The sequence below is a fragment of the Hemicordylus capensis genome, chromosome 2 (assembly GCF_027244095.1).
Source record: "Hemicordylus capensis ecotype Gifberg chromosome 2, rHemCap1.1.pri, whole genome shotgun sequence".
Taxonomy (NCBI): Eukaryota; Metazoa; Chordata; class Lepidosauria; order Squamata; family Cordylidae; genus Hemicordylus; species Hemicordylus capensis.
The window spans coordinates 417,187,371-417,207,293 of record NC_069658.1 but is presented as its reverse complement, the minus strand read 5'-3'; the positions used below and the strand labels follow the sequence as shown (position 1 = coordinate 417,207,293).

At 44.5% G+C, this 19,923-nt stretch overlaps 1 long non-coding RNA gene across 2 annotated transcripts; it reads left to right on the top strand.

Moving 5' to 3' along the window:
• Positions 1 to 1,043: 1,043 nt before the first annotated feature.
• Positions 1,044 to 11,250, top strand: LOC128344913 (uncharacterized). 2 transcript variants are annotated; one of them, XR_008316122.1, is made up of 3 exons: positions 1,044 to 1,416; positions 3,372 to 3,510; positions 10,491 to 11,250. It is a non-coding gene; the product is annotated as an uncharacterized LOC128344913 (long non-coding RNA). The 2 variants fall into 2 exon arrangements; XR_008316121.1 differs by having other exon boundaries at positions 1,044 to 1,850.
• The last annotated feature ends 8,673 nt before the right edge of the window (positions 11,251 to 19,923 follow it).

Below are 19,923 nucleotides of genomic sequence, written 5' to 3'. Positions count from 1 at the left end.
TCTCTTCGTGATGCTGTTTTTATCCCCTTGTTCTAAAGTCTCCTCATGCCAGCAATGACTATTTGTTTGAGGAGGAAATGATTGTGTGCTGTGTTTTACGTGGGAATGATTATCCTTAGCTTCCTTTAGACAATAAATCATGCATAGTTAAGTCTAGAAGGAATTCTTCTTATATCAAATCTAAATCTAGACTCAAGCGTTTTTTTTCTTATCGCCTGAATGCTCAGCCACCAGAATTGCCTCTGAATGTAGATGGCATCCAGGGAATGGGTATCTTCTTGCACATCCTTCTCACTGGCAACCATGACAGCGAGTTCTGGTTTTTAACTGCATATTTTTCTGAACCTGCTTCCACTTACTACAGAATTAATTAAATGTATTTATATACTGCTCAACTGACCGCTGTCCTCGAAACAGTTTACAAAAAATACATTAAAAACAAAATTTAAAACAATAATAACAAATATAAGCCCAAGATAATAAAACGATAAAAAAATCAAATCCCTTTTGCTTATTTTATTCCTCTGTGGCATTCACAAAGTTTCAGCTCACGCACATATGTGCACGCACACTCCTCTTATGGAATTTGTTGATCCAGGATGTGGTGACTGCCACCTGCTTGGATGGCTTTAAAAGGGGATTAGATGAATTCATGGAGTCTATCAATGGCTGCTAGCAGGGGCAGAGCCACCATTGGGTGAATGGGTTCAAAGAACCCGGGCCAACGCCCCCAGGGGCCATGCCTTGCAGCCGCAGACACGCCCCCCCTGTCTGTCATCAGATGCAGGGGGTGTTATTTCACTCCCAAACGGAGTTGTGTGGCCCCATTTGGGACCGAAATCGGCTTGTGCTGTGTTGGCAGCACGGCCAGAGTGACTCTCCCTGGCCTCGCTGCCAACACAGTGGTGCTGATCTCCCACACTGATTGGCAGTGTGGCCAGAACAGCTCTCCCTGCCTTTAAAGGCAGAGAGAGTTGCTCTGACCCGCGCTGCCCAATGCAGTGCAGGACGATCTCCCATCCCAATGGGGCCGCACAGCCCCGTTGGGGAGGGAGACCACTCCTGACGTCAGATGCAGGGGTGTGGCTAGCCGGCCCCCTGCAACTGATATCAGATGCAGGGGGCAGGGCCAGGGGGCTGCGGCGGTGGCCGAACACAAGCCTCTGCTAGCCTCCCTCCTCTCCTGGTTACTAGTCTGAGGACTACAGGCCACCTCCAGCCTCCAGCTTTTCTTATTTATTTGGACTGCTTCGTTCATTTCAACAGGAGATAATTTATCTTTGTATAGACGTTTCTCTACATAAAAAGATTGAGTAGCTCCATTAAAATCAAATAAATAATTATTTGACAAATCAAATAAATCATCATCATCATCATAAAAGAATGGAGAAGCATTTGCAGAAGAGGCAACTGTGGGTGAGTGGAGAAGAATGTCTTCTTCAGGCAGCAACCATCGGCTCAGGGCACACACTGACTCACCTCTCTTTTGATCACATAATAACAGGCTTTGGTTCAAGAGCAACTTAGAGAAGTGTTTGTTTAGAAGTGTCCATACATCCCTTTCCATGTGTGGAGTGGTGAGTGTCTGGCATCTGGGCCATGGCATCTATGCACTCAGTGGAACATGAGCAAGGTTGGGGTTTCCGTTGACAGAGGCCCTCCTGCTGAACTGACCCACTGAGCGGGTGCAGTGGCCTCCAAAATGGCCGCTGTGCCCAGGAATAGGCCTGGAAAGGGCTGAAGATGCCTGAACTGGGTGATTTCTAATAGAAGGAAAGCCGGCAGGGGGGAAGGGGGGGACTTCTGTGGGATAACCCCCACCACCACATTGGAGAAGCCTCCCAGAGGGGGTAAGTAAAAAGAAAAAAGAAAAAGATTTTTTTTGTTAAAGTTGGCAAACCCCCCCCCCAGCCAAAAAAACCCCACAAACCAAACTGGGGCGGGGTTCGAAGGGGGCCGAAACCAAACTGGCCTGGTACAGTTCGAGTTTGGTTCAAACCTGGTTCAATACCTAATTCCTAGGGGCTCCTCCTGGCACTGCCCCCAGGAAGAACTAAAATTATGGGTTAAAATGGACTTCCTGGTTGTTTCATGTTTTAGGAACCCTAAAACATACTTATAAACAAGTCCTCAGAAGTCCAGACTCAGCTGTCACATGACTGAAGAAATTTTAGTTGAGGAATCAAATTAGTTGTAATCAGTTTGTGAATGTGTAAAACAGGCGTTCTCAAGGAAAGAATTACAGTTCCTTGGTGTTTTAAGCGGTGCATGCATGGATATGTTGCTGCTGCAGTCTCCATCGTAGGAGAGGCCTTCCTTCTATGTGAGAGTGAAGATTAGATGCTTCTTCTAAGAAGATGCCCTTCACTTGCAGTTCATATCATTAAAATATGCTCAATACGTTTAAAAAGAAAAGTGTTCTCAATTAAGGATGCTTTTTTAGTCAAACAGTTGTATACTGTAAAATAGTTTTAAACTGATTAATTGATTAATCCAGGGGTTCTCCAACTTGGGTCCCCACATGTTGTTGGACTACAATTCCCATCATCCCATTGTGGCTAGGGAAGATGGGAGTTGTAGTCCAGCAATATGTAGGGACCCAAGTTGGAGAACCTGGATTAAAGGGGTTGCAGCCCTAATAACTGTGATTAGGAGTGATATGAAAGAGAATGAACCTATTTCAGCATGTGCTCATTTGTTCTCTTTAAATATCTGACTTGCACAGGACTAGTTGAAACACATTACCTTAGCTATATAAGAATGTTAGGCAAAGAATAATAATTAATTTACAACACAGGGCTATTAGTATGAAGCAACATGTTGTATAAGCATATCCATAGGCTACATGCACCTTTGCTCACCAACATGCAGATTTAATGATGCTGGGGTGTGCCCAAATGTTTAGAAGATCATGTGAAATTGTTTTTATGCATGAGTTAATATAGGAGCTGATTTAATTGTTTCTGTCCAATCATATATTCCTGGATGGGGAAAGGGAAAGGCAATAACCTACACTTTGGACTGGTTCTCATGATAGCAAGTAATTTGGAGGAATTTTCAGGAGTGCACATGGCTGTTGCATCTTGGCTCGAAGCTCCTTCATATTACTTGCTGTCATGAGGACTATACTAGCATATGATCTGGGATGCCTGATGTCCTGATCTCCCAAACTGTGGTCACCTTCTTATGAATGGTGGGTAAGAGAAGCCTGGAAACTGCTCAAGGACTTCAGTGTTGGCTGAGTCTAATGGTAACTCCTGGGCAGCTATACCAATGGTGGTGGAGAATCAATGAAGACGATTCATTGATAGGCCAGCAGACCATTACAGGGGAAGGGAATTCAGACATTTAATTGCTCTTTCCCTTTCCAGCAGGCCTACCATCTCCTTGACCTTGGAAATCAATGCCAGCCACCCACAGAACCTCACCTTACTACTCTTTAATGCCAGGTCGGATCAAAATAAACCTGAGGTAGTCCATGACTTGATTATGGATGAAGGAGTCGACTTGGTATGTATCACAGAGACCTGGTTGGGAGAGGCTAGTGGTCTGGTTTGGTCCCAGTTTCTCCCAGAGGGTTACTCCATGGTGGAGCAGGTAAGGGGACGTAGGTGAGGAGTGGGATGGCTGTGGTTTATAGAAAATATCATCTCACTTACCAGGATTCAGTGGCAGAGCCTGACCGCCAGTGGCTCGTTTGTGGCCGTGGTGGCAGCCCTGCTGACCCTGCCCCCCGCATCTGATGTCAAATGTGGGAGCTAGCCATGCCCCTGCGTCTGACATCAGACGTGGGGGGCGTGGTCTGGCTCCGTTTGGGAGTTAGAGTCCAACTCCCGAAGGGGCCGCGCGGCCCCTTCGGGAGCTAAACTAAGGCTGCGTTTGCAGCGCAGCCAGGAGCGGCTCTTCCCTGCCTTTAAGGCCCCTTCAGGAGCTACTTAGACTGGTGCTGCGTTCACAGGGCATCCAGGAGCGGCTCTTCCCTGTCTTAGGCAGGGAAGAACCGCTCCTGGCTGCGCTGTGAACGCAGCACCAGCTTTAGTTTAGCTCCCAAAGGGGCCCCGCAGTCCCCGCTTGGAAGCTAAACCAGCACCCCCACATCTCACGTCAGACGTGGGGTCGTGTCAGGGCTACAAGGCACGGCCCCTGATTGGGCACGGCCCGGGTTCTTTGAACCCGTTGGCCCAATGGTGGCTCCGCCCCTGCCAGGACCCCTGTCAGGGATTTGGCCAATATTGAAAGTGTGTACCTAAGTCTAGGGACCAGGGATAGATTGGGACTTCTGCTGGTGTACCAATCTCCCCGCTGCCCAGTGGATACGCTAATTAAGCTGACAACCCTGGTTGCTGAGTTGTCATTGGAGTGGCCCAGGTTGTTGGTGGTGCGGGACTTCAATGTTCACTTTTGGACTGGGTTGTCAGGAGCAGCTCAAGAGTTAAGAACATAAGAACAGCCCTGCTGGATGAGGCCCAAGGCCTATCTTGGGCCTCATCCAGCATAGAGCCCCTGGCACATAGAGCCCCTGGTGGCGCAGTGGTAAAACTGCCGCCCTGTAACCAGAAGGTTACAAGTTCGATCCTGACCAGGGGCTCAAGGTTGACTCAGCTTTCCATCCTTCCGAGGTTGGTAAAATGAGTACCCAGAATGTTGGGGGGCAATATGCTACATCATTGTAAACCGCTTAGAGAGCTCCGGCTATAAAGCGGTATATAAATGTAAGTGCTATTGCTAAGTGCTATTGCTATCTAGTCCAGCATCCTGTTTCACACAGTGGCCCACCAGATGCTACTGAAAGCCTACAGGCAGGAGTTGAGGGCATGCCCTCTCTCCTGCTGTTATTCTCCTGCAACTGGTACTCAGAGGCATCCTGCCTTTGAAGCTGGAGGTGGCCTTTAGCCCTCCGACTAGCCCTCTGTGAGTTCACGCCCAGGAGAGTTGTTCAGGGTTGTGAGGAGATTAGTATCTGCCCCCGCTCCCTTGAACCAGAATTTGGAGTCATCAGTTACCCACTGTGATGTGTTTAAAGAATTTTTCACAGATAAAATCTCTTCGATTTGGGCCGATCTAGATGGAGACTCCACAGTAAATTTGATGTCTGAATTGGGGGTGTCCAGCAACTCCTCTTATGTGATTTGACTGGATCGGTTTCAGTTTGTGACTCCTGAGGATGTGGACAAGCTGCTTGGAGTGGTGAGGCCTACCATTTTTCTCTTGCCCCTTGTCTAACATGGCTTGTTTGATCTAGCAGGGAGGCTGTTGTAGACAGCCTGGTGGAAATCATAAATGCTTCTCTGAGGGAGGGCAGGATGCCTCCTTGTCTTAAGGAGGCAATCGTTAGACCTCTTCTAAAGAAGCCTGCATTAGATCCCTCAGAGTTGAGCAATTATAGGCCTGTTTCCAACCCCCACCTTCCAAACTGGTTTTCGGGCAGGCTACGGGGTGGAGACTGCCTTGGTTGGCTTGATGGATGATCTCCAATTGGGCATTGACAGAGGAAGTGTGACTCTGTTGGTTCTTTTGGATCTCTCGGCAGCTTATATAGGCCTGTTTCCAACCTCCCATGGCTGGGCAAGGTAATTGAGAAGGTGGTGGCCTCTCAGCTCCAGGTGGTCTTGGAGGAAACTGATTATCTAGACCCATTTCAAACTAGTTTTCGGGTGGGCTATGGGGTGGAGACTGCCTTGGTCAGCCTGATGGATGATCTCCAATCGGGAATTGACAGAGGAAGTGTGATTCTGTTGGTCCTTTTGGATCTCTTGGTGGCTTTCAATACTATCGACCATAGTATCCTTCTGGAACGTCTGAGGGTGTTGGGGGTGGGAGGCATTGTTTTACAGTGGTTCCGCTCCTACCTCTCTGACAGATTCCAGATGGTGTCGATTGGAAACTGTTGCTCTTCAAGATCTGAGCTTAAATATGGCGTCCCTCAAGGCTCCGTACTTTCTCCAGTGCTTTTAAAGATCTACATAAAACCGCTAGGATAGATCATCAGGGGATTTGGAGCCGGGTGTTATCAGTACGCTGATGACACCCAGATCTACTTCTTCATGCCAGCTTCTTCAGGAGCTGGCATATCCTCCCTAAATGCCTGCCTGGAAGCAGTAATGGGCTGGATGAGTGAGAATAAACTGAAGTTGAATCCAGATTAGACAGAGGTATTTATTGTGCTCCAGATACTATCTTGATCTACCTGTTCTAGATGGGGCCACACTTCCCCAAAAGGCACAGGTTTGCAGTCTGAGAGTACTTCTGGATCAACGTCTCTCCTTGATTTCTCAGGTTGAGGCGGTGGCCAGAGGTGCTTTCTATCAGCTTCAGTTGATACGCCAGCTGCGCCTGTTTCTTGAGATCAATGACCTCAAAACAGTGGTACATTTGTTGGTAACCTCCAGACTTGACTTTTGTAATGCGCTCTACGTGGGGCTGCCTTTGTACATAGTCCGGAAACTCCAGTTGGTTCAGAATGCAGCAGTCAGGCTTGTCTCTGGGTTATCTTGGAGAGACCACATTACACCTCTGTTGATGGAGCTTCACTAGCTGCCAATAGGTTTCCAGGCAAAATACAAAGTGCTAGTTATAACTTATAAAGCCCTAAAAGGCTTAGGCCTTGGGTATTTAAGAGAGCGTCTTCTTCACTATGAGTCACACCGCCCATTGAGGTCATCTGAGGAAGTCCGTCTCCAGTTACCAGCAACTCGTTTGGTGGCGACACAGAGACAGGCCTTCTCGGTCGCTGCCCCGAGATTGTGGAATGTGCTCCCTGCTGAGATATGATCCTCCCCATCTCTGGCAATTTTTAAAAAACACCTGAAAACCCATCTTTTCACCCAAGCTTTCCCAGCTTTTAAAAACTGTCTGTTTTTAATTTTATGGCTGTTTTTAAATTGTTGCACTGTTTTAACTTTTATATGTGTTTTAATTATTTTTATGTTAACCGCTCAGAAAGTCTGGGTGGTATAGATGTTTTATAAAGATAGACAGATAAATAAATGAATAAATAAATAAATAAATATTCAGGCCGAGCTAGATTCCACAGTTACTGCAGAGTCTACTGTGGAGGTGTCCAGCAACTCCTCTTATGGGATTAGATTGGATCATTTTCAGTTTGTGACTCCTGAGGGAGTGGACAAACTGCTTCAGACTGTATGTCCTACAGCCTGTTCTCTTGACCCTTGCTCAACTTGGTTTATGTCTTCTGATAATCATATTATCAGAGAGGATCTGGTAAATATTATAAATGCTTCTGTGAGGGAGGGCAGGATGCCTCCTTGTCTTAAGGAGGCTATTATTAGACCACTTTTGAAGAAACCTGCATTGGATCCCTCGGAGTTAGCTAATTACAGACCTGTTTCTAATCTTCCATGGTTGGGCAAGGTGATTGAGCAGGTGGTGGCCTCTCAGCTCCAGGCAGTTTTGGATGATGCAGATTATCTAGACCCATTTCAAACTGGCTTTCATGTGGGCTATGAGGTCGAGATTGCCTTGGTCAGCCTGATGGATTATCTCCAACACGCTATTGACAGAGGGAATGTGACTCTGCTGATTCCTTTTGGATCTCTCTGCAGTTTTCGATACCATCAACCAGGATGGTTGGATTGGGTGGAACTGTTCTACAGTAGTTCCATTCCTACCTCTCAGGCAGATTCCAGATGGTGTCGCTTGGAGACTGTTGTTCTGCAAAGCGAGAACTAAAGTGTAGAGTTCCTCAAGGCACCATACTGTCTCCAATACTCTTTAACATCTATATGGAACCACAGAGAGAGATCATCAAGAAGTTTGGTGCAGGGTGTTATCAATATGCTGATGACAGCCAGATCTACTTCTCCATGTCGACCTCATCAGAAATGGCATATCTTCCCTTAATGCCTGCCTGGAGGCAGTAATGGACTGGATGAGGGATAATAAACTGAGATTGAATCCAAATAAGGAGGTACTGACTGTGGAGGGTTGGGACCCGAGAGATGGTTTAGATCTGCCTGTTCTGGATAGGGTTACACTCCCCCTGAAAGATCAGGTACGTGATCCAAAGCTCTCCCTGGTTTCTCAGGTTGAGGCAGTATCCAGGAGCGGTTTTATCAGCTCTGGCTGATACATCAGCAAATTCCATTTCTGGAGGGAGGTAAGTGTGCCGTAGAGTCGGTGTTGATTCCTGGCGACCACAGAGCCCTGTGAGTGTCTTTGATAGAATACAGGAGGGGTTTTCTATTACCATCTCCTGTGCAGTATGAGATGATGCCTTTCAGCATCTTCCTATACCACTGCTGCCTGATATAGGTGTTTCCCATAGTCTGGGAAACATACCAGCAGGGATTCGAACCAGCAACCTTTGGCTTGCTAGTCAAGTCATTTCCCGCTGCGCCACATTAAAACAGTGGTACATATGCTGGTAAGCTCCAGGCTCGATTACAATAATGCACTCTACGTAGGGCTGCCTTTGTACACAGTCCAGAAACTATAATTGGCAGCCAGATTGGTCTCTGGGACAACACAAAGGGACCACATAACACCGATTTTAAAAGAACTGTACTGGCTGCTGATATGTTTCCAGGTGAAATACAAAATGTTGCTTATCAGCTATAAAGCCCTTAACGATTTGGGCCCAGGGTTTTTAAGAGGGAGCCTTCTTTGTCATCAACCCTGCTGGAGAGGTCATAAAAATATGATAAATAAATAAATACACTCCTTGTCACAGCATCAAAACATGGCTTCAGGCAGTTGGGTTGCATAAATAGGCATGGAGTGCAAGTAGGGTTACAAGGTCAAGATGATGAAAAAAGTTGATATCCACCCAAAAAGTGGAAATAGAAGACATTTTTCACCAAAAGAAGTCTCCCAAAAGCCTCCACTTTCAGCTTACCACTGTGAAGTCGATGACCAGGTGAGCTATATGTCTGCTTGGTCTCCTGTCTAGGTGCAGAGTTCTGCAGGCCCCTGCTTCTTAACTGTAAATTCATCTCCTGGTTAGCTTTACGACACACACAGTCCTCTGTCCTCCTCCACCACAGGACACCCAACCTGCTCTCCCCAACCTGGCAGGCAACTTCACCTCTTGGCTCAAGGCAGGATAGATAGATAGATAGATAGATAGATAGATAGATAGATAGATAGATAGATAGATAGATAGATGCAGTTCTTTATGACGGCAAACATTTATATGACTTTTCAACAGAGGGTTTCACAGCGGTTTTCAAAGGAAGATAAATAAGATGCTCCCCTTCCTCAAAGGGCTCACCATCTAAAGAGAAACACAAGGTAACCCGAGCATCAACCATTGAAGGAATGCTGTGCTGGGGCTGGAATGGGCCAGTTGCTCTCTCCATGATGAACAGAAGAGATTCACCACTTTAAAAGGTGGCTTTTTACTCAGTTAGCAGGGGTAGCTGCTAATTGAGTAAAGTTAGTTAGCTAGCTAAAGGCTAACTTCTCACTGCTGCTGCCACCACCTCCACCCCATGAAGGAAGCAAGCTGCACCTGCTGGGCCCACCTAGCCACGCACCTGCCACTGAAGCAGAAGAACCTCTACTCGGGCTTCCCCATTGGAAGCCAGAGTCAGTAGGAAGGGGAAGCAATTGCTTCCCAGAACTTCGGACACCACGACACATGCAAAGAAAGTTGTTTGGTCCCCAAAATAGTCTCTAGTCTTCCTAATGCAAAAAAAAAAAAAAGTCATTTGGTCCCCAAAAATAGTCACATGTCCTCTATCAAAGTCCCTAGTTGGCAACTCTATGTGGCAGCAACTAAGTACTCCCCTCATGCCTCAACTCCCAATCATGATTCAGTCATGACTCAGTCATGACCTAAGGGCCCCAAGCATATCACACATTAAGAAGCTGCACGCACCCACCTGCAAATATCTGTTTGCCACATTCATACAGTACATTTTGTACACATACATCTTTCAAATGAAACATGTGAAGCATCTGCGTTTATGACACTCAGAACCTTCCAAGAATCTGTTGCCCTTCAGTTGCCTTGAGAGGAAGGAGTGAGTGCTGAGAAACCAAAACTTCTCCAATCATCAGTGAATCCCTTTCGAAAGCAAAGCACATGGCCTGAAACTCTGAGCAAAAAGCGGGGAAGGAATTTGAATTATGCATCGCCTGCTTCGTGCTTGGAGCGCAATGATGCCAATGAAACCCAAATGAGGGCATGAAAAGAACAGTTTGATCTGCAGTTTGATCAGCAGCCATTGGAAGAGTATCATTCCCTTTGATGATATTTCAGTGTCAAATGGAAAATGGCCATGATGCCACATGATTTTAATTAATCCAATGACAGGAAATATCCAAATTTCACAGCAAGAGGCTGCTGATCCTTTCAATGGGACTCTTTATGAGGGCTGTGGCAAAGAGTTACATGACAGAGGAAATGGAGCTATTTAGGAGAATTTAATGTTATTAACAGTTTAAACATTTTTTTTCTCCTTGGGAGACAGATGAAATCGTTGTTGCTTAATCCTACCCCACTCTCTCTTCTCATTTTATTACTGCAGGGCTTCATCTATTCCTTTTTACATCAAAGCATAACTGGCTGCCCTATTCGCATACAAAATGGCTGGATTTGGTTTACAATGTGAACCAATCAGAAGTGGAACAAACAATTGTGGCGGAGAGCAGAAAGCATCAACATTTTCACAAGTGATGTTAGGAACATTATTTGAATTTCCCATACGTGTAAAGCATACGAAAAAAGATGCATTGGTCAGAAAATGCATTTGACTTGCAAGTAGCTGTCTTCCACTTGCTACATTTGCATTAACAACATCCAACCAAGAGTTGTCCATGTGAAGAATATGCCCATGTGCCTGCAGAGGAGAAAGGTGATTTTTGGTTATCCCCCTTCCCTCTCCAGCCACTTGTGCCTCCTAAAAATGTTCCTGAGGTTTTGGGACCCTTGGGGATATATTTTCAGGGGGTACAGGGGAAATGATGGCTAACAAGCAGAAAGTTGCTGGTTCGAATCCCCGCTGGTACTATATCGGGCAGCAGCAATATAGGAAGATGCTGAAAAGGAGGAGGCAATGGTAAACCCCTCCTGTATTCTACCAAAGAAAACCACAGGGCTCTGTGGGTGTCGACTTGACGGCACACTTTACCTTTATAGGAAGATACAGAGTAGGGGTATGTATGGACCAAAAATTGTGGTTTGGCTCAAATCTGGTGAGGATTCCCCTTTACAAGTAAAGGGGTGGGGGTCCTGGCTCCTGGTTGCTTCTCTTATTGCTTAAGGGGCAGCCAGAGGAGTGGCGAGAGAGGATGTCAAAGGGTTAGTTAGTTAGTTATTCGATTTCTATACCACCCTTCCAAAAATGGCTCAGGGCGGTTTTCACAGAGAAATAATAAATAAAAATAAGATAGAACCCTGTCCCCAAAGGGCTCACAATCTAAAAGAAACGTAAGACAGACACCAGCAACAGTCACTGGAAGTAATGTGCTGGGGGTCGATAGGGCCAGTTACTTTCCCACTGCTAAATAAAGAGAATCATCACCACGTCAAAAGGTGCCTCTTTGCCAAATTAGCAGGGGCCTCTCTCGCCACTCCTCTGGCTGCCCCTTATATGATGTGCAGCATTACATTTCCATAATGCTCTGCCTTGGGGCTGCTGCAGACTCTTAAGCAGCCCCAATGCTGCTCTGAATGAGTTTTCAGCAATGGGGGGAAATGCAGTTTCACTATTTGCATAACTGCTCATTCAGAGCAGCAGCAGGGCTGCTTAGGAATCTGCAGTAGCCCAGGATGGAGCATAATAGAGACATAATGCTGCACATCACGTAAGCCAGGAATTGTATTGCTGTACATCCATTCAACATAACATGCAAACACTGATCACAGGCTGAATGTGCATTGAACATAAAATATGCACAGGGCTTGTGTTCACTTGTGAAACCAACCAAGGCATGTGCATGACCATTTTTCTTGGTGGGGCAAACTCCTCACACTTTGCCTTTTGCCTTTAAGAGCTGCTCTACGCATTAGGAGCAGCATAAGCCTTACACTGAGTCAGACCATTGTTCCATCTAGGTCATTATTTCCTACCACGACTGGCAGTGGGCCTCCAGGGTTTCAGGAGGAGTTTTTCCCAGCCCTATCTGGAAGTGCCAGGAACTGAACCTCGGACCATCTGCATACAAAGCAGATGCTCTGCCACTGAGCTACAGATCCACCCTTGATTTTAGGTGGACAACAAAAGATTCCAAGCATACACCTAAAAAATGCCAAGGGTGGATGACACAAAACCATAGGTTTATACTGTATCAGTGATATATGTTCATCAGAGAGCCAGGATTGGCTGCAGCTCCTTCTCAAGTGTACAGCCAGGGGACAGCCCAGTGTTTCTGCCATGTAATAGATGGAATGGCTATAATTGTGACATGAGACACAGCTGTGTGAATGTTCCAAAGCATGGTGACACTGGAGCTGGCCACAACCTCAGTCAGCCCCCTCTGAGACTTCCCCCGCCCTAGGTATTGCAAGTTCACACTGGTCAAAAACTCATAGGACAGGGAAGTTAAATTCCTAGTGAATTTACTATGTGAATAGGGCCCATATCAGTCAATGCCAGGACTGATATGTTTCCTATGGTAACTTCACCCTTACCATCTTAGGGTAAATCAGAAATATGTAAAGGAGATTTTAATAACTTTGGGGGGAAACTGAAATTTATTAGAGTGGGAGATACATTGTCGCCCCTGGGTTGTGGAACGTGTTCCCCGTGGATATAAGAGGATTATCTTCCTTGGAGGCCTTCAGCAGAGCCTTAAAGATCCATCTTTGTAGCCTGGCTTTTAAGGATATCTAGTTTTAATTTTAATCTGGTTTAAATGTTTTTTTAAAATTGATTTATTATATGTTTTTATTTTATTTTAATACAAACCACCCTGAGCCGCTTTAGGAAGGGCGATATAAAATTTGAATGAATGAATGAATGGATGGATGGATGAATTGGCCTCCGTGCATGTGTGGAGGCCTCCACACCTGTGCAGAGGCTCGAACCAGGCCTGACCCAGGCCCAAAACAGCCCAGGTTATTCAGGGGGAGGCTGGCAGGGGTGGGGAAAGAGCTGCAACTGCCGCCACCGCAGCCACCACTACCGGCAGCAATTGAAAGGTACTTGCTTCCTCCCCTCCCACCCATTCTACCCTTAGGGAAGCCCCCCTGTCTCCCCCCTTTACTGGCAAAAGGGAATCCTCACCAGATTCCCCTTTACAATAGAGTTCCAAACTGGCTTGGTTTAAACTGGATTAAAACCTGAACCCGCCAAGCCAAGCCAGCTTGAGCCCGGATCGAACCAACCCAGCTTGCACACCCCAGTGTGTATGTGTGCCCCTAACAACATTGTTAACATTAACAACAATTTGATTTTGACCAAAATGTGAGGATCTGTGTATATGCATGTGTTCTTGCCATTGATGTATATCTGTGTATAGGCAAGTGGTAGAGTTTAGAATGTTCATGTCAATCATCGGTTATGTAGACTGATTAGTCAGTTTGTATTTCTTATTGGATGCTTGAAACTGTTATTTTTCTGTTAGGATGATCTTTCACTCAGAGTAGGACTGTTGTTTATCATTTGGTAATAGTTAAGTAATAAACCTTAGTAACTTTGTTCAATAAACTTAACAACATAAGTGGATTAAGGCATAGGCAGTGGAGGTGTCTGCCTACAGCAGCAAAATTTGAGGAGTGGCAAAGTTGCCGTACGGACATTTCAGCAGTGTGTTTCTTATTGACATTATTATCTCAGTGCCATCCTCCACCTATGTTCTTACCAACTAGGCTCTGGCGACTACTGTTTTACTGTGCTCTGCATATTATTTATTTGTTATTTATTCATCATATTTCTATACCACTTGATATAGAAATCTCCAGGACGTGTACAAGTTAATACATAATATAAAAACAATATTTAAAAGTTAAAATTCATAAAGCAGATAAAAATCACAATGAAGAAAAATATATTAAAATTTCAATGTCAATTCATATTGAAATTTTGGTGCAATTAATATTGCATTTGGTGTCTAACAACAACAAAAAACAGGAATTTGCAGATAATTATCAAATAAAAATTATAGTGAAAGGAAGGAGGGTGGATTAGCTGTTACTAGAACTTCTTGTTAAGATGTCTAGTTTTAAAATGTTATCATATCTTCTTACCATAAAAAATATATATCTCCCAACAACTGCGGAGATAAATTGTATGGGGATGGGGCTGTCGCTCAGTGTTAGAGCATCTGCAGGCGAACTCCCTAGCATAGTCAGGTAGGACTGGGAGAGACTCCTGCCTGAAACCTTGGAGAGCTGCTGTCAGTCAGTGTAGATAATCCTGAGCTAGATGGACCAATGGTCTGACTCTGTATAAGGCAGCTTCCTATGTTCCAATGATCTAATAAGTTGGCACCCCCTGTTCTTGTATTTTGACAGCTGTGTAAGTGCAGAGTGTCCACAGATTAAGCTTTTCACATCACTACATCTGGATGCTTGGGAAAGCTTCACCTGATGAATTTTTGCTTGTCACACAGCTGTTAAAACCATACGAGTCCTTCCGGGGGTGGGGCGTGGAATGGAAACCCTATGTTAAGACGCTTAAATGTTAAGAATGGGGGAAGGACACAGCATCAATACAGCTTGCAGTCCATGGTAGTGAATCAAAAACAGGATGATAGTCCGAAATTCACTTGAGTCTGAAGGCGTCTTGCTGTGTCCTTCAGGAGACAGTTTGACACATGTCTGTACAGTGCATTAATAGCTCGCTAGTTAATGACTCACAGCTGAATGTGTGGACTAACTCCATTGAAATGAGCTGTGGAAGAGAATTTAATCTATAATGTTTGTAATGGCTTGTTTACATGTGCAAGTCACTAATTTATTCTGTTTTTAAACAATTCAAATTTATAGCTCGCCCCATGCCGACATCTTGGAGTGGATAGCAAAATCAAAAGTAAATAGGATACACACCCAGCAAGACAGAATAAAATGTCATCAAACTTATTGCAGTTCCCCCACTCATTTCTTACTATACCCTGCACTCCGGGGCTTGAGCTTGTAGCCTCCAACATTTCTTAAATGAAAAAGAAACCTCTTGCTTATTGGTAACACCCTCAGTTCACATACCAAGGGCTGATGCCTGAGTCCTGCCCCTATACAGATGGAGGTGCCTCTCTTCATGTCTTTGAATCTGGACTAGACTGTCCTGCAGTAGACTGTCTAAAGAAAGTATCCTTTGTTAAAACATTTAAGAATGTGTAATAGTATGTTTGATCTTGCAATAGCTCTGGTTGCACTAGTTCTAGAATAGCAGCAGGTCAAACTCATCCAGTTACATTTATTAACTGAGTCGGTGTTAAAACATAAACATGGAAGGCAAGCAATACACTAGACAGGGGTTCCCAAACATTTTTAAAAAACAAGTGTACCCCTTCTGCTGCAAACCTTCAATTCAGGTACCCCAGAAAGCGGGGGGTGGGGGGAGAGAAAGAGAGAAAGCACATACAAATCTAAGCATTAGAGTTATGAGACAAGTTACTCCCATTACTGGCTAACTTACTCAGCCTGGCTAACTTACTCATGAGTACTCCTATTGAAATTAATGGGACAACTTGTCCCATTAATTTCAGTAAGACTGCCTAACTTAATCTGAATGTAAGCCAGTGACGGTAGCAGACCATCTCACAATTATAACATGTAGGGGTGTGTGTGTGTGTGTGTGTGTGTGTATACATATGTACAAAAACACACAAATGTAAGTGTTACGGTTCAGGGGACAGGCTAGTACAGTCACTGGCCTTAGTCACACTAAGTTACAGATAAGCCTGAAATTCATGGGACATGTTTACTTGCCCTATTAATTTCAATGGGAGTACTATCAGTAAGGAGGAGGGGTATGCTGAGCTTCAGCAAATATCCAGCCAATCAGGAGCAGAGGAGGAGTGTCTTCCTCCCACTCTTCCCTTCTGCACTGAGGACACGTTGGCTTCAATCCAGCAGAGCTCAGATGGTGAACAAATAGTGCAGCTGCGGCATGGGGAGGCAGGAGGGTTCTAAGCACTCCTTGGGAGACCCTCAAGTATCCCTTGTTTGGAACCACTGCACTAACATTTTTTTATTTGTGTGCAGTGGTTTTTTTTGTTATTGTCGTTAAATTAAATTAAATTTTTATTTTTTAATCAGGGTTTTGTTTTGTTTTGCATAATAACACTACAATCAAGATGCATCTGACCTCTACTCCTCACTCAAAGATTTAACCCACAGGTGGAGGGTGAAACCTGAAGAATACCAACCAGGGACATAGCTGTAACTGAATGGGGGAGGGGGGAAATGTCTCTGGGCTCGGGGGAGGGGAATGACCATGCAACAGCTTGCTTTTTGCTCTCCCATCCTGCCTCTCCCAAGAAGAAGATGGAAGGCAGGGGCCATCTTCACTGTTTGCCTCAAGGCTCACTCCAACCTTGCTGCGCCCCTATGTGGAATGCACCCTGTTCTTACAGGGTGTCCTTACAGACAAAGCTCTGGTGACTACAATTTTACTGTACCCTGCATATTGCATTCCTTGTTTAACAACAAAAAGGGACGGATTTTGAAGATGGTTGTTACCAATTTAAATGATGGTGAAAGGAAAGTACTCAGATTAGTTCTTACCAGAACTTCTTGTTTGACTATAGCTATTTCCCCATCCTTTGGGGTGGATGGTTACCCAACAGCTTCAAGCACATAGGTGGAGGATGGTAATGATATAATGATGTCATTATAGAACACACCATTTAAATGTCCCTATGGGGCACTATAACTGTACTAAATTTGATCAAAACCAGTCCTGGAACTGCAAAGTTGTTAGGGGGAAACACACATAGCCACCATCTTGAAATGGGTTCTGGAACATTTATGGGATATGAAGGTTTAATATCCTCTATAATCTTAACATGTACTGTATACCAAGTTTGGTGCATATCGGTTAGGCAAGTTAGCCAACTTCCACCTCAAACATTCACACATCCATCACCTTGAATTGGTATGGATGGTACAAAAACAAAAAACAAAACATGGATTGAGGTGTCCCTGTGTGGCACTACAAGTGTACCAAGTTTGGTCCAAATTAGTTGAGGCACTGCGAAGTTGTTAGCGGGACACACACATGGACAGATGGACAGACACATGGGCAGAAAGGTGATCTCATAAGGCTACTTTCCATGATGAAATTAGGTTAAAAACATGCTTGTGAAATGTTTCTATGGGGTGCTACAACTGGTCTTGGCACTGAGAAGTTGTTAGTAGGGATGGACACACATGGAAGGACATACACATGGACACACAGACAGCAAGGTGTTCTCATGACTACTTTTCATGAGGAAAGTAGGCTAAAAATGATGAGCATCATTTTGTGATGATTTTGTGAATCAACTTGGAGTCTGCATGAGTTATGGAGACTGCAGCCTACAGGTACAGACAATAGCCTGGTGATCACAGGAGAGATGGTTACTGGCACTGCAAACAGGCCCAAGGATGAGTTATGGTGATCCCTGGCTCAATTTAAGTCTCGCCTTCTCAAGATTGCTGTGCTCCAGGAATGTTCAATATTGTTTCCGGCTTGCTAACCATCCCTAAATATACTTGGAGGTGCTGACAATTGGTCAGTACATGGCATGTGCTCATCTGTCACCAAGTTTAAGTCTTTGTCCTGCAAATATGACATTACCGGTGCTGCCAAGTACACATTGCAACAGAGCTACTGAAAACAGAGATTAATATTTAAGTGTGTATTCATGTCCACAAAAGGCTGGTGGCCAAAATCTTTCCTTTCAACTATAATCCTGATGATCTGTCATGACAGCCCTTGTAGACTAGTAGCCTGTTTTGCTTTCCTTTGCCTTGTGCAGTGTTACACCAATCTCTGGTACATTTTAGAATTCATAAGGTTACATTGGGCTGGAAAAGTAAGGATGGAACAACTCCAGTAAGCTTTCAATTGTTCTGTCATTTACTTCATCTGATGCATAGTCTTTCGTGTATTTTCGCTCTTGCTTTAATCAAGTTAGCAGCCTGCATCAGCTTGATCTACAAGTCCACATACTGAAAATAATAAAAGGAAGGTCATAAGAGGGGTACAAGCAAGTCACGGGAGGTCTGGATTTAAATCCTATCTTCACTCTGTGAATACAGGTTGCTGTAAGCACATGGTTGCTCTCAACCTATAAAATGGACACAATAGTAGTGACCCTCCCTCTGGGTCTTGTCATCCCTCAAAAGGCAAAACAGGAGGGAGAAAGGGACTTGCTGTTGCTAAGAACTGTGCAGGATTAGTGCTTGCCTCCCTTCAGATCTGTTCTTTCAGAATGGGCAAGGATACATGGGGTGGAAGGTGAGATATTGGCTCCAAAATCCATTCTGAGTACCCAGAATGTTGGGGGGCAATATGCTAAATCATTGGGGGGCAATATGCTAAATCATACAACATTCTGAGTACCCAGAATGTTGGGGGGCAATATGCTAAATCATTGTAAACCGCTTAGAGAGCTTCCAGCTATAGAGCGGTATATAAATGTAAGTGCTATTGCTATTGCTAAAATCTACTGAAGTGATTTACGTATTACATTTGTACCCCACCTTTCTTCCTAGTGGAACAAATGGGGTTCCCAGGTGGTCTCCCATCCAGGCATTGAACAGACCCAGACTTGCTTCACTTCAGCAAGGCTGCTCCCTCAGATGCCTTCAGAGTTGCTAGTAAAAGTTAATTTACTATCTTGGGCTGGCATACATTTGCCAAAATTCCACAGCTGGTAAAACCAAGTGATCAGGACTTGTAATATGCAAAGCCAAGAAGTTCCCACAAAGAAACAGAATATGTACCAAGGAACTTTTTTAAAAAAGCAGTAGAGCCACCAGGTAAGTGTTATATATACAGACATACAAGTTCTTTTCCAGGACTAACTCAGGAACAATGGATTCTGCCATTTTTCAGCGGAAACCAGCTGTGTACAGTGCTGATTGGCTGGGTCTTGTGACATCACAAACTTACCTCCTCACAAACCTCCACCTCTACAAACCACAGAGCAGTTTTGCAATTATTTTGAAATGGATTTGGCTCTTTTGTTAAAGCAAAGTGACGCATGAATATTTAAATAAGTAAATGTCATGTTTCAGTTTTAAAAATTAGGTAAGTGGACAGCCTGCTTGAAAAATGGGGGAGAGGGACAGAGTAAAATAGATAACTGAGACCAGGTCCGATTTACTGATACTCATGTCTGTCAAATGCTTAGTGAAGGCAAAGGGAAGCTGGGTTTGCTTCTTAGGCAGGGTGTGGGGGAGCCACATAGAGTCCTGTTAGAGGTCCATCTCATCTGTGGTTTAGCTTGGCTTTCCCAGTTCTCTGATCCTTTCTGGAGAGTCTTCCAGATGTTTTCTAGTAGAACAAAACAGTTTTGATTACGAGCACTGAGGCATTGCGGGGCTAATCAGATGATTGTGATATTTGGGAAAGCTTATCTGTCTCGCAGAACAACGAACTCAGTCAGGCGATGATATTTCAGTGCAAAGCAATGCTAATGTGGCATGTTCTGCACATCGCAAGGCTGTGACTTGATCGGATGTTTTAGATTTATCCTAGAAGGGAACGAAAAGGAATGCATGAGAGGAGAAGAGAGAGTTTGGGGCCTGTCTAGTTCAAGCTTTGTGAAAACAATGTCTTGGTACAGAATCCTCAGCACGTTCAATGTTGCAGGGAAAGGCTAAAAGCTGATTATTAATTATTATTATTATTATTATTTTATGTTGTTGTTTAATCCTTCAAAGAAGCCACCGAAACAAGAGGGAAACCAGCTGACACACAATCTTAGCAGGGCTACAGCACATGACCTGAATCATTACAAGGTCTTTTTTCTATCAGATAGTCTCTCAAAGGGCCTTTAATATATTTTAGTTACTACCTATGTCAA